At 42.6% G+C, this 6,153-nt stretch overlaps 1 long non-coding RNA gene across 1 annotated transcript; it reads right to left on the bottom strand.

The window, feature by feature from the left end:
* Nucleotides 1-398: 398 nt before the first annotated feature.
* On the bottom strand, nucleotides 399-2,770 carry LOC142020343 (uncharacterized). The gene is made up of 3 exons (XR_012647373.1): nucleotides 2,728-2,770; nucleotides 1,608-1,655; nucleotides 399-1,116 (listed from the first exon to the last, which is right to left on the bottom strand). It is a non-coding gene; the product is annotated as an uncharacterized LOC142020343 (long non-coding RNA).
* Between the last annotated feature and the right edge of the window lie 3,383 nt (nucleotides 2,771-6,153).

The following is a 6,153-nucleotide window of genomic DNA, read 5'->3' as shown; positions in this document are numbered from 1 at the left end:
TAGCCTAATGTCAAGCAGCGCCAGGAATCAAACGCATGTTTCTCAATGCCCACTCAGAGCTTTACAAGCAGGAACACAGGGAAGAGGCTCAGCTGAATCTCAAAACCCTCTGTATTTGCCTTTCACATACATTCTCTGGCTGTTTTACTGAAAATAGCCAAGTGGAACCTTATCTTCAGGATTAAGACAGTAGTAAAAGAACCCCCAGAAAATTATTTTAACCCATAACAAAGTGAAAGTGCAGAGGAGCCAACTTTATTCACAGAAATCTGCCCGACACGTCAGTGAGCAGCTTTTAAGACTGCTATTTTTACACAAGAAGAAGAACTTTGTTGGGGGCAAGTCTGCTGGCACAATAAGAGAGCTCAGCATTGCCTCACAGGACACATGAGTTCAGTTGGACCTAACACATCCCCCTTCTAAAGCTGGTGCTCTCTGGCTGTGGTAAGCTCAATATGGAAGTCTGCAGAGAGTCCTTCCATTGATTTAAATGGCTTTGAGACTTAGGTCAGGTTCTCACAGCTCGTTTCACAGCATGTTGTACGAGGCCCTGTTGTGTGTTCGGTCCAAAGAGCTTGATGTCAAAAGAAGAGAATTTAAATTTCTTTTGAATTTCTCTCTTTTTTAAAAAATAAAATGTCAACCTCCACAACAACAAAATATTCGTTGTCAGATGGTGTTATAATACTATCACCTGGCACTGAAGACAAGCAGCTAACACACTGTATGCAAACGTGAACAATTTAAATTTGCAACCAAATGCAAACAGACCCATTTTGAATGTTGTCACAAATATTTCACCCCCATTTTGGATGAATCTTGTTTTTGTGGTAAACAGGAAATTGCTGGAACAAAACTATCCCCAGTCCTGAAATTACTCCATTCCAACCAAATGGGAACATCAAAAATCGACCTAACAAGGCTGAGGCATCAGAGAATAAAGTAGCATTATAGTGAGTATCTATTTTCTAAATCCTGACCTTGAAATATCCTACTGCAAGTCATCATTTCTTTGTGCGCATTCTGGCTTTTGTTGCTGTTGCTCTTCTGTGGCTCTGTATCTTTCATTCAGTCCCAGTGAAACGTTGCAACTGACATTTTGTCATGTAATAGACCCTATATTTATAGGGATAAAAAAACAGTGAATCAGCGCTGAGGCATCTTCAGCATTGTTGAAGAGGAACTGATCTGACATTTTTTTTTTCATTTCAGAAAGAAATTATACAGAAGAGGTAATTCAAATCTTTTACAACTTAGAAGGCAGAACTATAAGAAGTTTAAAACATTAAACTCCTAAAAAAGTTTCTACCCCATAAACTGCGGGCTATCAAAGTGACTGGGGAATATAAATGCTACAGCTTTTGGTGGGGACTCAGTAGTAAAAGCATTTTAGAGAGATTATTTTTCTCTATATAGAGAGAGAAATGAAGTCACAAGACCTAATATGGCACATGTGTTCCGTCTGCTATAAACCCTGGGCTATAGCTGAACACACACACACACATGCAGGCAAAGCATCAGATGACTGATCATATGAAAGTGAAATTCATTTGCAGAACAGTGAATGCGTAGTTTAGCATCTAATCATCTTTGGATTTGCTTCTTACCTGCAGCGTGGCAAATGACGTCAAAGACATGTCTATATCTCTTCTGTTCTGTGCAGTCAAACAAGTTGTCAGCCAGGGAAAAGGAAAAAGAATTTTCAATTACATGGGCCCTTTAGATGTGGCACAATAATATATCAAGCATTTTCTTTGAGTGCTTTGGAAATAAATGTGCAGAATTTTTGTTGACAAAATTGACAGCTCTGTACTTAAACACTCATAGCTACCAAAATGTCTATTTTTGTCTCCTAACTGGCTGTATTTTTCTGAATTTGCTTAGTATTCTCAGTAGCTATCTATGCGAAATGTGCCTTAGTTCCCCCTCCCAGCTCAGGTTTAACAATTTCATTTATTTTGCAGTCACCTCCCTTTTTAGTTTACATCCTTTTTGTCATATGGTTAGTCATATGTTTATGCAAGATCATAGACTCTGGAATCTATGCTTGTTCTAATAATACTCCAGACATCACATATGGAAAAATAACGAAACAATAAACAGGCTAACCTCTAAATCTAATAGGAGAGATTATAAATGCTCTAATTTAAAATTACGGTGAATCAGCTAGCAACCTAGTTATGCTTGAATGAAAGTGAATGGGCATTTTACCTTCACTGGCAGCAGAGTAAAAGAGAAATAAATAGTAATATTACATACGTACATAATACTTCACATTCACCAATTTCAAAATATTTTACAAACATGGTTAAGTATCATTATCCCCATTTTATAGGTAGGCAAAGTGATGCACAGATGAAGTTAAGTGACTTTAATCAGGTCCCATGGTGAGTCAGTTGCAGAGTCAGGGATGGAATTCCACTTTGGGCTCCCTACTGAATCAGGCCACAGGGATTCCTCACTCTGTGTGCAGAAGCCTATTCATACCTGTACCAGCCCTCAGCTGAAGCGCTGACCAGAAATCTCAGTGAGCACATGCTGCACCACTCTCACAGGCAGCAAGAAATCAAGATTTAAAGCACCCTCCACTGCTGTGAATCACCAGCTAGATGTCTCCGCTGGTAGTGTAGTGATGAAGAGGCATCCTGAATGGATTTTATGTTTTATACTGCAAATTCCTGTCATGGACAACCTTCTGCATTGGACTGTGGGGTGGCATATTCTTACCAGCCTCTTTGGATGTGTAATTTAAGTGTAGGTCTGTAATCACGTGCAAGAAGGGAGCTTCCACCTGTGTAAAGGAAGGAAAAATGAACTCAACTAAAATGAGCAGCATAAGGGTATCTTATGTGAGACTGTGGAATATTAGCTAGCTGAATGTCAGCACAGAGGCAGTGAAGCTAGACAGCCATCTATTTATTAGTAAGATTTGCATTAGAGTAGTAACTAGAGTCTCCACCCAAGACTGGGCTCTGAGAGCATTTATCACTATGCAAAGACATATGTAGCAAGAGCCCACACCCAAGAGAACTTACAGTATAAATAGATAAGATGGACAAAGGCTTGGAGGGGAAATCGTTATATCCTTTATCAAACCAGGGACGATCATTTGTAAAATTTTCTGAGATGACATGTTGGCAGCACTTTAATGACTAAAATAAGGTTTCTAAAGGCACAGACCTGCCGGCTCTTGCCAGCTTTCAGGTTTCAAATCTTTTTGGCTCATCTTCGCTTAACAAGGCTCTTCTAAACTAGTGGGCAGTGCAGGTAATCTAGCCCCAGAGGTTATCCACCAGGAGAAGGTGTAACCTCTTTGAGTACATCAGCTCATCAAGACATTGCCTAATTTAATACCAGACTACATACAAAGCACTAGCAAGTGAGTACAAACTATCCTTTATACAGACGATGATACTGTTCCACAGACCATAACAGACCGTGTATGTTCATTTTCATGGAGTCATCAGAGCCAGCACTGAGATCCAGGACAGAATATGGATGGCCAAGCCCTGCTGTATGGGGCTAAAGTGGAAGCCCAAGGTTGTAAAGGAGGTGGAACTGGTGACACACAAGACTAATCAATCTCCCGAGAGGGGTACAGTTGTCTAGAAAGGTAAAGAACCACTGATCTAGCCTGGCGTCTGCTAGATTTTAGAGCTAGACCTCAAAGAACTCATCAGGGTTAACAAGTAATTTTTAATTTAAAAGAGAGGGGAGATATAGTGGTAAGTGTTTACAGGCTTCACCCAGAAAATCTCACAAACCTGGAGACAATGCTATTTGTATGACATGCAAATTGTCCATAGGAAAGTATTTCTATTGGCTGAAACCTTGTGTGACTCCTTGTGGTCCTTACTGCTGGCAGGTCTCCTCCCTGCACCACAACAGCTTAGCCTCAGAGACCTTTCTCCTTCGTGTAAGTATCTGGTCTTTTCCCTATACCCTCCTGGTTGCTCCTACCTTATTTGTCATGCAGCAGGTCCTGCCTAGAATGAAGTTATCAGCCACCTTTGGAGAACAATTCCACCTCTTGGGACTCTGCAAGGAGACCTTCATGGGGCAAGTGATCCAAGACCGGGAAGGGAGATGAAATAGGACTTTCAGAGGAGGAATTCTTATTCTCTCATTCCAAGACTGGCAAACAAAACTTCTGCAGGCCCCATCCCAAGTGAAAATCTTTTAAATGGAGTTTCTAGGAGCATGGCTGGTCAAAAAAAAGCCTTGCAACATAGACATAAGGGACAATCCAAACATCCAACTCACATTAACGCAGCCAGAGCTTTTGCCTGTCTAGGGCTACGTCTACACGTGCAGCCAACATCGAAATAGCTTATTTCGATGTTGTGACATCGAAATAGTCTATTTCGATGAATAACGTCTACACGTCCTCCAGGGCCAGCAACGTCGATGTTCAACTTCGACGTTGCTCAGCCCAACATCGAAATAGGCGCAGCGAGGGAACGTCTACACGTCAAAGTAGCACACATCGAAATAGGGATGCCAGGCACAGCTGCAGACAGGGTCACAGGGCGGACTCAACAGCAAGCCACTCCCTTAAAGGGCCCCTCCCAGACACAGTTGCACTAAACAACACAAGATACACAGAGCTGACAACTGGTTGCAGACCCTGTGCCTGCAGCATAGATCCCCAGCTGCCGCAGAAGCAGCCAGAAGCCCTGGGCTAAGGGCTGCTGCCCACGGTGACCATAGAGCCCCGCAGGGGCTGGAGAGAGAGCATCTCTCAACCCCCCAGCTGATGGCCGCCATGGAGGACCCAGCAATTTCGACGTTGCGGGACGCGGATCGTCTACACGGTCCCTACTTCGACGTTGAACGTCGAAGTAGGGCGCTATTCCTATCTCCTCATGAGGTTAGCGACTTCGACGTCTCGCCGCCTAACGTCGAAGTTAACTTCGAAATAGCGCCCGACGCGTGTAGACGCGACGGGCGCTATTTCGAAGTTGGTGCCGCTACTTCGAAGTAGCGTGCATGTGTAGACGCAGCTTAGATCTACCTTCCTTCCAGCTGGCAACAGGCAGCTCCAGTCACCAGAGGAAATTTGCTTTCTCCCCTCCCACAAACAACACCCACCTGCAACGACACCGGTGGGAGAAAGGCAGCCTATGCCAATGTGAATAAAGGACAGCTTTGGTAAGAAATGAGGATAGCCTCATTTTGAACTGGGAAGACACTGTGGCTGTGTTCACACCAGAGGGTTTTGGCTACAGAAGGGGCCTTCAGTCAACATAACTCAGGGAGCATCTACACCCATTAAACGTTCTGTTGACAGAGTCTCGACAGAACTCTGCATTTGTCTCGATAGTGTTATCCCTCAAAAATTTGAGGAACAATGCTTCTGTTGACAGAGTTCTGTTGACAGAAGTGCAGTGTAGACACTTCTGTTCACAGAAAGGGCTTCCAGTTCACCAGACAGCTCTGTTTGCAGTGCTTCCAGTGAGCCATTCTCTTGACAGAGGGTCAGGGCAGTCTGGCTGCTCTCTGTCAGCAGAGCAGATTTCTCTGTCAATCTGCTTTTGTGTGTAGATGCACTCAGTCAACAGAGTTTCTGTCAACAGATGTTGTTGTCAACAGGTGCTTCTAGTGTAGATGTAGCCTGTATGAAATTAATATCAGCAAGAATAAACAAACCTAAATTAAAAGTAAGAAAATTAAAAGTGAGGTAAGAAATTAGACCCTGGATGCATCAGCAAAGCTGTTTCAGAAGCTGCTGAGGTTTGAATCAGGCACGTAAACCATCTCTGCACCATATTTCTACAGTTTCTTTTCCATTGTACTCATCATACAGCTGCTTTGTTCAATTTAGGCAAAAATATTTCCAGAAACTTTGTTTTCTTCAGTTTATTTAACAAAGTTGTGCTTAGCTTGCTGCAAAAAACTCATGTCCTTCTGGCCTGCAGGGAAGGTTTTAGCTAATGTGCTCCTGGCTGGTTTAAAGGCATTGCCTTCTCCTTGTATGGTCAGATTTTATGGGAGCAAGATTTTGACTAACATAGTCAGTTATAGGTGACAAAAAGATTTTTGAAGTACACTGAATATATGTAATAGAATGAATATTGGGTTTCTTGTGAGGTAGGGGTTGGTTTTTTGTTTTGTTTTGTTTTGTTTTTAATAACAGATATTGCTGAGCAACCC

Source organism: Carettochelys insculpta, chromosome 13 (assembly GCF_033958435.1).
Source record: "Carettochelys insculpta isolate YL-2023 chromosome 13, ASM3395843v1, whole genome shotgun sequence".
NCBI lineage: Eukaryota > Metazoa > Chordata > Testudines > Carettochelyidae > Carettochelys > Carettochelys insculpta.
This window is presented reverse-complemented; position numbering and strand designations above follow the sequence as displayed.